Genomic DNA, 10,867 nt, shown 5'->3' with positions numbered 1-10,867 from the left:
TAATATGTTTTGTGAAAGCCAAATTTATAGCACTAGCATTGGGACTCTTAGCCAGTTTTTGTAAGAACTTTATAACTTCAGAGATGTGGCAATCATAAAAATCCAAACCATTATAATCTAAAGCAATGGGATCATCATCCCCAATGTTGGAAAAAATTTCAGCAGTTTTATCACAGAGCGATTTCAGTGGTTTTATGAGTTTCGAGCAATTTTGCACGCTTTGCACTAGGAGTAGTAACATTGCCAACACCAATTATTTTACCATTAATAGTAGGAGGTGCAGCAACATGTGGAGCATTAGCATTACTAGTGGTGGTAATAGTCCAAACTTTAGCTACATTATTCTCTTTAGCAAGTTTTTCATTTTCTTCTCTTTCCCACCTAGCATGCAATTCGGCCATCAATCTTATATTCTCATTAATTCTAACTTGGATGGCATTTGCTGTAGTAACAATTTTATTTTCAATATCCTTATTAGGCATAACTTTCGATTTCAAAGATCAACATCAGAGGCAAGACTGTCAACCTTAGAAGCGAGAATATCAATTTTATTGAGCTTTTCCTCAACAGATTTGTTAAAAGCAGTTTGTGTACTAATAAATTCTTTAAGCATAGCTTCAAGTCCAGGGGGTGTGTTCCTATTATTGTTGTAAGAATTCCCATATGAATTACCATAACCGTTACCATTATTATAAGGATATGGCCTGTAGTTATTACTAGAATTGTTCCGATAAGCATTGTTGTTGAAATTATTATTTTTAATGAAGTTTACATCAACATGTTCTTCTTGGGCAACCAATGAAGCTAACGGAACATTATTAGGATCAACATTAGTCCTATCATTCACAAGCATAGACATAATAGCATCAATCTTATCACTCAAGGAGGAGGTTTCTTCGACGAATTTACCTTCTTACCTTGTGGAGCTCTTTCCGTGTGCCATTCGAGCAATTAATCATCATATTATCAAGGAGCTTTGTTGCTTCACCAAGAGTGATGGACATAAAGGTACCTCCAGCAGACTGAATCCAATAGGTTCCGCGAAGAAAAGTTCGATCCTGCATAAAAGGTTTGGATGATCATCCAAGTAGTCAGTCCATGGGTTGGGCAATTTTTAACCAAAGATTTCATTCTTTCCCAAGCTTGTGCAACATGCTCATTATCCAATTGTTTAAAATTCATTATGCTACTCCTCAAAGATATAATTTTAGCGGGGATAATATCTACCAATAAAAGCATCCTTGCATTTAGTCCATGAATCAATACTATTCTTAGGCGAGAGATAGCAACCAATCTTTAGCTCTTCCTCTTAAAGAGAAAGGAAACAATTTTAATTTTATAATGTCACCATCTACATCTTTATACTTTTGCATTGCACACAATTCAACAAAATTATTGAGATGGGCAGCGAGCATCATCGGAACTAACACCGGAAAATTGCTCTCGCATAACAAGATTCGAGTAAAGCGGGTTTAATTTCAAAGAATTCTGCTATAGTAGCGAGGTGGAGCAATAGGTGTGCATAAGAAATCATTATTATTTGTGGTTGTGAAGTCACACAACTTAGTATTTTCAGGAGTAGCCATTTTAGCGAGTAGTAAATAAAGCAAACTAGATAAAGTAAATGCAAGTAACTAATTTTTTTGTGTTTTCGATATAGAGTGCAAGACGATAAATAAAGTAAAGCTAGCAACTAATTTTTTTGTGTTTTGATATAATGCAGCAAACAAAGTAGTAAATAAAATAAAGCAAGACAAAAACAAAGTAAAGAGATTGGATTGTGGAGACTCCCCTTGCGGCGTGTCTTGATCTCCCGGCAACGGCGCCGGAAAATATGCTTGATACGCGTACAACACGCGTCCGTTGGGAACCCCAAGAGGAAGGTGTGATGCGTACAGCGGCAAGTTTTCCCTCGAGAAAGAAACCAAGGTTTATCGAACCAGGAGGAGCCAAGAAGCACGTTGAAGGTTGATGGCGGCGAGATGTAGTGCGGCGCAACACCGGGGATTCCGGCGCCAACGTGGAACCTGCACAACACATCCAAAGTACTTTGCCCCAATGAAACAAGTGAGGTTGTCAATCTCACCGGCTTGTCTGTAACAAAGGATTAGATGTATAGTGTGGATGATGATTGTTTGCAAAGAACAAGTAAAACAAGTATTGCAGTAGATTGTATTCGATGTAAAAGAATGGACCGGGGTCCACGAGTTCACTAGAGGTGTCTCTCCCATAAGATAAATAGCATGTTGGGTGAACAAATTACAGATCGGGCAATTGACAAATAGAGAGGGCATGACAATGCACATACATGATATAATGAGTATTGTGAGATTTAATTGGGCATTACGACAAAGTACATAGACCGCTATCCGAGCATGCATCTATGCCTAAAAAGTCCACCTTCGAGTTATCATCCAAACCCCTTCCAGTATTAAGTTGCAAAACAACGGACAATTGCATTAAGTATGGTGCGTAATGTAATCAATAACTACATCCTCGGACATAGCATCAATGTTTTATCCCTAGTGGCAACAAAGCACATCCACAACCTTAGAACTTTACGTCACTTGTCCCAGCATTTAATGGAGGCATGAACCCACTATCGAGCATAAATACTCCCTCTTGGAGTTAAGAGCAAAAACTTGACCAGAGCCTCTACTAATAACGGAGAGCATGCAAGATCATAAACAACACATAGGTAATAGATTGATAATCAACATAACATAGTATTCTCTATCCATCGGATCCCGGCAAACACAACATATAGAATTACGAGATAGATGATCTTGATCATGTTAGGCAGCTCACAAGATCCGACAATGAAGCACATGAGGAGAAGACAACCATCTAGCTACTGCTATGGACCCATAGTCCAGGGGTGAACTACTCACTCATCACTCCGGAGGCGACCATGGCGGTGAAGAGTCCTCCGGGAGATGATTCCCCTCTCCGAGCGAGAGTCTTGGAGGCGATCTCCTGAATCCCCCGAGATGGGATTGGCGGCGGCGGCGTCTCGGTGGGTTTTCCGTATCGTGGCTCTCAGTACTGGGGGTTTCGCGACGAAGGCTTTAAGTAGGCGGAAGGGCAACGCGGGGGCCACACGAGGGCCCCACACACCAGGGCCGCGCGGCCAAGGCTCGGGCCGCGCCGCCTGTTGTGGCGGCGCCTCGTGGCCCCACTTCCTTTCCCCCTCGGTCTTCCGGAAGCTTCGTGCAAAAATAGGACGCCGGGCGTTGATTTCGTCCAATTCCGAGAATATTTCCTTTGTAGGATTTCTGAAACCAAAAACAGCGTGAAAACAGACAAGCGGCTCTTCGGCATCTCGTTAATAGGTTAGTGCCGGAAAATGCATAAATACGACATATAATGTGTATAAAACATGTAGATATCATCAATAATGTGGCATGGAACATAAGAAATTATCGATACGTCGGAGACGTATCACAGCCACCTACCGATAATCGGAGTACAAGAGCCGACGAGTTTGATGCTGCCAAAGAAGCAAAGAAGCATTAAGTACATCCCTCTGGTCCGAAGAAAACAATCAACACGTAGGCTGATATTATTATCGCATAGGAAGGCGCGCTCATCGAGTTCCTCCGTGAGCACTGGGAAATATTTGCATGGGAACCATCTGACATGCCATGTATTTCCAGGGAACTCGCTGAGCACGCCCTCAATGTTGACCCTAAAGCTAAACCTGTCCAGCAAACGTTGCGTCATTTTTCAGAACCAAAACGGAAAGCCATCGCGGCAGAAGTTAATCGGCTCCGAAAAGCTAGGTTCATCCGAGAACTCAATGAAGCCAAGTGGGTAGCTAACCTAGTAATGGTGCCGATGAAGGATACAACAACTCTCCGTATGTGTGATGGTGCTCCGCTGATGGCGCCAGACAATCTTGGTGACGGTTGTTGTGGAAGCGGTTGGGAAACCACAAGAGGAAGGTATGATGAGCACAGCAACAAGTTTTCCCTCAATAAGAAACCAAGGTTTAATCGACCAGTATGAGAAATGCGTGACTTCTGAAGGTGTTGCTAGCTTACTAGTGGTAGGGCGCACTACCGGCGTCAGCAACAACGTGGAACCTGCACACAACACAACCAAAATACTTTGCCCCAACTTACAGTGAGGTTGTCAATCTCACCGATTTGCTGAACACAAAGGATTAGACGTATCGAGTGGAAAGAGATGTTTGCAGTAATAAAAGAGAACATAGCTTTGCAGTAAGTAAACAGAATAGGATTATGGTGGTTGAATTTATCAGTGTAAAGGAAAGGACCGGGATCCACGGTTCACTAGAGGTGTCTCTCCATAAAGATAAATAACATGTTGGGTGAACAAATTACAGCTGTGAAATTGATAGAATGTTGACCATACATGACAAGATGATTATTTTGAGATTCGTTTGGGCATTACAACATTATACATAGACCGTAATCCAACTGTGTCTATAAGTAATAATCCACCTTCCGATTATCATCCGAACCACTTTCAGTATTAAGTTGCAAGCAACAGATTATCGCAGTAAGCAATGTGTGTAAAGTAAACAATAGAATTACCCTTGGATAAAACATTGATGTTTTCTCCCTAGTAGCAACAACACATCTACAATCTTAGAAATTATTTTCACTCTCCCAGAAAACTAGAGGCATGAACCTACTATCGAGCATAAATGCCCCCTCTTGGAGTCAGAAGCATCTACTTGGCCAGAGTATCAACTAGGAACGAAGAGCATGCAAGATCACAAATAACATATGACATGAACATATAATCGACCTTAACATAGTATACAATATTCATCGGATCCTAGCAAACACAACATGTAGAAGTACATAAGGATGATCTTGATCATGTAGGGCAGCTCACAAGATCTAAACATGAGGCACAAATTGGAGAAGACAACCATCAAGCTACTGCTATGGACCCATAGTCCAGGGATGAACTACTCACGCATCACTTCAGAGGCGGGCATGGTGATGTAGATACCTCTGGCGATGATTTCCCCCTCCGGCGGGGTGCCGGGAAGAGCTTTAGAACCCTCCCGAGCTAGGGTCGTCTGCGATGGCGGCCGCGACGGAACTTTTCATGGATGGAGGCTCGGGTGCCCAGGGTTTTCCCGAGATCGTGATTAAATAGGAGGAGGGGCGATGTCGGTGGAGGCCAGGGTGACCCACACCACCCCTAGGCATGGGCCAGGGCCAGACCGCGCTTAGGCCTGGGTGGTCGCCCTGCTGCCCCCCTTTGGCTCCCCTCTGGACTCTGTCTCCGTTACGGAAAAATATTGACTTCGGCTTTTGTTTCGTCCAATTTCAAGAATATTTCCTCTACAACTTTTCTAAAATACAAAACAACAGAAAACAAGGAATTGGAACTGTGGCATCTTGTTAATAGGTTAGTGTCGGCAAATGTATAAAAGTGCCACAAAGTATGAGCACAACATATATAAATTGGTGTAGAACAAGTATTGAGCATCAAAAATTGTAGATACGTTTGAGACGTATCAAGCATGCCCAAGCTTAACTCCTGCTCGTCCTCGAGTAGGTAAGTGATAAAAAAATAATTTTCGAGGTGACATGAAGCCAACACAATCTTGATCAAGCATTGTAAAGCGTTGTTAGCTGGGATCAAAGTACTCTAAACATAGGCATGATAGATATAATTCAATATAACTTAGCAACGATGTTATAACATGAAAAGTAACTCAAACAAAGATCATGAATAATAGTGCAAGAAAGTAAATGTGCCATCAAGTTCGTGAGAGCTTTACTGACTAATTTTCTCATGCCAAAATGTAATTTGAAAGATAAATAAAAGCATGATGAATATACTTGGAATACAAATAATGCCACTAGGTAGATATGGTGGACACAATTGGTAAACTTTGGTTTTAGGTGGTTGGATGCACGAGTAGAGTTCATACTCAGTACATGCGAAGGCTAGCAAAAGACTATGAGCGACCAACTAAGAGAGCAGTAATGGTCATAATCATGCATAGCGACAAAACATATCAATCAAACATAAAGTGATATTACAAGTCAAAAACTAAATGATCATAGAAGTTTTAGACTGATTATAGTCATAACATGGTATAAGCATGTGCCAAGTCAACCTAATAAAGCATCAAAGGAGAATACCACAATATTATGCTTTTATGATTGAAACAACACATGATTCTTTCAATGACACTTTATGCACTCTCAGCCATTTGAGACAAATCATGATACAACAATAAATAAGCATATGAAAAGAATAACATCCAACATGACATGCCAAAGTTTATGCCACAGTCTAAACAAGATTCATTTTGCATCATTATAGGCATGAAACATTTTACTCGTATCCAACACCAATCAACTTATTTGAAATAGCTCTCAGAGATGAAATACAATATGAACCAGAATGCTAATCATACATAAATAAAGAATACTAACGATCTCTGGAAAAAAATGAAAGAACAAGAGCTAAACGCAGTACTAGCAAAGTAGAACACTCACAAAACAATAACAGCAAAAACTAGAGCTTTATGTGCAACTAAAACGGAGCGGGTTTTTCTCCAAAACAAATGTGCCGGGATCCAACATATGATACAACAAACAAAACAAAAAAAACAAAAAAAAAAGACGCTCCAAGAACAACACATAGCATATGAAGCAATAAAAATATAGCGCATAGAGAGATGACCTGTTGCTTTGTTGTCTCGAATGAAAAGCTATTTGGGAGAACCCAAATATCCATCAAGATAACAGAAATGAGAGTGTCTAGCAGGCTTTCCAAAGTTTGATCTATAAAGGGCAATGGGCAATGATCCTTCCTAGTTTCTTTATTTAGTTTCCTGAAATCAATGCACATTCTATATCCTACACCAATTTTAGTTGGGACCATTTCATTGTGTTTTAATTGGTATGGGAATAAATCCCCCTTTCTTAGGGACACAATGAACATGACTTACCCAATCACTTTTTTTGACATGATAAATGATACCTGCGTCGACGATGCGGATGATTTCTTTTCTTACCACTTCCTTCATCTCAAGTTTAAGTTTTCTTTGAAAATGAGCCGAAGGTTGGGATCCATCTTCCATGAATATTCTATGAGTGTCCATTGAGAGACCGACCCCTTTAAAGCCATCCAAAGAATACCCAAAGGCCTTACGGTGCATTTTAACCACCATCATTAACTGTTCTTCCTCCTTTTCTGAAACGTTAGTGCTTACAATAAAATGATATATATTTGTTTCTCTAAGAACCTATACTTTAAATCTGGTGGGAGATGTTTTAGTTCTGGAGGTGGTAAATCTTCATATCCCTTTCTTTCAGGTGTTTCATATTCCTCATTAGTTGAATTATCAGCTATAGGAGGAGATTCCAAACATTTTTCAGCATCGCTTTTATCTAATTCTATCATAGCATTTTCATTTCCAAGTAAACTTGCTTCCAAATCATCTCCAGGAGTATCATAAAGTATCACGGAAAGATTACCGAGATTACCTTCCTCCTCAAATTCCTCTTCTTCAAAATCTTCGATAATTGGTTTATGAGCGAACTTTGAGAAATGGAAGCTCATTATTTCCTCCCCAAACTTAAGAAAGATGGTTTCCTTCCTACAATCAATATTAGCTCTTGCAGTGTTTAGAAATGTTCTTCCGAAAATGATTTGACAGTGAGAATCAATTAGCATATCAATGACAACAAAATCAATGGGATAAGTGTAAGGTCCTATCGTAATAGGTACATTTCTTATTAATCCCATAGGGACTCGAAGAGCCTTATCAACTAGCATTATTGTCATATTTGTGTATTCTAATTGTGAATGTTCAAGTTCATCTTGGATACCAAAATAAAATCTATAGGAAATAACATTAACGGTTATTCCAATATCATAGAGGCCATGATTAGAAGATCCACCAAAAGTGCAAGGTAGGACATGTTTACCCCACATTTTTCTCTTTAACCATACCTTCTACTAATTGCAAGGCTTAAGAGTCGAGCTCAACTACATTGCAATGTGCATACGTAGCTAAAATCCCCTCCTTAGTTACCTCACCTTCCTCATCTGCAACTTCATAAGTAGGTTCCTTATTACTAAAATTTTCCTCTAGTGCTCTTACCTCTTCCACCTCTTCTTCCTTTTGTTCTGCAAGGAGTTGAGATCTAATGTGCCTTTGCCGCTGTCATTGGGAAAGGGAGCGGCTCCTTATAAGGCGTCCTTTCAATGGGTACCACTTTGGGTACTCCAGCTTCAACTTGCGTTGCTTCAATGGTTTGAGGTTGCGGAGTATAATGAAGTCATTCCTTCTTGGGTGCTTCAATAAATTATGTAAATGCTTGAAGAACATCTAGTACCATAACATCGTCAAGATTAAGCTCATTAGAAGTTTCTTTTAGTTGTCTGGTGTTTTTATAAGAATTTAAACAATCATGTTCAGTTTATATTTCTCCCTCACTTCCAAGATCAAATCCCCAAGATTCTCTATTTCTATGAACTTTATCTAGGCGTACCCATGCTTGCTCGGGGGTGAGTTCCATAAAAGATCCACTGGATAGTAAATCTAATTCCATAAAAATCCTCCATAAAAAACGTGCAAAACATACCAAGGTGGTAAATCATGATGGGGAAAACTTTGAACCGTACCTTTATATCTTAGGTAGGCTCTCATTAAACTTTCGCCGCTGAGATTCTTGAAATTGGTTATGAATCTTCTTACTTCAGCGGACTTAACCTTGGGGTAGAATCGAAATATAAATTTCTTCATGAGATTCTCCCAAGTATCAATCTTTTTTGCAGGACAAGTTCTATACAAGATAATGTAGTGTTGGTTAGAAATTGACTAAACTTTAAGTTTTAATTCAACATCAGAGTAGTTTCTCAATTTAGTTGTCCAACACAACTCATTAAAGAAATATAGATGATTATAAGGATCCTCATCGGAATCATCTCCTGCAAAGGTTTTTTTCTTTCATAATAGCAATGAAGCGTGGATGAATCGCATACTTCACATCACTCCCATTTGGGAATTCTTTAACAAACCCACAGTTGAATCGCCCGAGGTATTCAGCTGTATCAAGCTTATTCATAATCCCAAGAGCAGCCATGGTGTTATCTGAAATTATTAAACAATTTTAGTAAAAACAATAATAAATTAGCAACTAAGAACAAATACCAAAAGCGTTGAGCTCCCCGGCAACGGCGCCAGAAAATAGTTTGATAACTACAAATACACATGTCAATTGTAGCTAGTTTCGAAATAAGAGTATCGAACCAGGAGGAGCTACTAGTTAAGATCTTAATGCCCCTTGCTACCACCTATTTAAGATTACTTTTAAATTGTTTTCTAATCTCAAATTTAAAATGGTTTTAGGGGATGGTTGTGATTGGTTGCAATAAAGTAAACAAAACAGTAAAAGCGTTATAGGAAATGGGTGGAAACTTAATAAGATAAAGTGTTCTCAGGGATTATTCGATCCACCTCTAGCATTATGATTCATGTTAATCAAGATGAAGTATGCTTTTAATCATATTGTGCGTGGGGAGAGCTCCGTATCAAGATGCGCCCAGAAAGCCATCAGCCATCACATCTCTAAATAACCACAGCCGCTAGTCTTGTGCAAGCCACATATTGACTATTTCTATTAAGGGTTTTACCCCGTGGTTATCGATATGAGCTTGGTGAGTCCCTCTTTATCCCCCTCATCTATGTGTTAAAGTGCCGATACGGTAATATCACTTCTCGCCGTTCACTTTACCACACTTCAAAGGGTACTTCCCTCTCGAGACCATCGGGTAAATATTACATGGCGCACAACATATAATATCAAGAGAGAGAACTAACACACATTAATATTTAAAATCATAAATCATCTTAGATTCATCTCATATTCATGCTAGGGTTTCTCCATCTCCCCAAGAACTAAATGAACTACTCACACATGGAAGCAATCAAGAACATCATCATAATCTTATGGAGGGGATGAAAGGAATGGAATGAATTCGAACACAAATCCACAATAGCAATCAAGATTAAAATTTTGGTTGGAGGAGAATGGGATTGGTGATGCAGCGGTTAATGATGAAGGGGATGATGCCTTGTCCTCCGAGGATCCGCGTAGCAGCACAGATGATGTCTTCTCCAAGGTTCCTTCGCTAGATCTGATTAGGGGCAGTGTTTCTCTGCTTTTCGGAGTTGTGTGTCTCAGATCCCTATGTCGTCTGCACAAGATGGAAGTATTTGACGAGGAGATGCTCCTGACACACCGCACGGGCGGACGGTACGGGCGGACTTCCCCCATACCGATGCCCGCTAAACCTTCTGGAGCTTGTCCTCACATCCTCCCTTTGCCCAGGTGCATAATTAAGTGCTTACGTGATTTTTATCACGTCAAAATACCATAAAATGACAATTTTTATTGATATTTTATCATTTCTTTATTATTTTAAGATCATGCGTATACAAGCATAAAAAGGCGCGGTAGCGCGGTGAAATACAAAAATCCTATTACTACTCAATGATAACTTAATGAAATAACATTGTAAAAACACGTTTAAAAAATGCACTCATAAGTAATCTTGAATACATAGCAACAAGGGGTATTAAGACCGTAATTAGTAGCTCCTCCTGGTTCGGTACTCTTATTTCAAAACTAGCTACAATTGATCCGTGTACTTGTAGCTATCACACTCAAAGGCACAACGAGCCCATACATTCATACATCGAACGATAGACCAACCTGAAAAACTCTGCAAGGATATCTCACAGGAAAGAGCAATCAAGAAAGAGCAATCGACGACGCCTTCGATAACGGGGTGCCCACGAAAGAGCTCATGGAAGGTCTGGTCCGCAAAAAGCCCATGACCATTGCTCATATATGTA

Source organism: Lolium rigidum, chromosome 7 (genome assembly GCF_022539505.1).
Source record: "Lolium rigidum isolate FL_2022 chromosome 7, APGP_CSIRO_Lrig_0.1, whole genome shotgun sequence".
NCBI classification, from domain to species: Eukaryota; Viridiplantae; Streptophyta; class Magnoliopsida; order Poales; family Poaceae; genus Lolium; species Lolium rigidum.
This window is presented reverse-complemented; position numbering follows the sequence as displayed.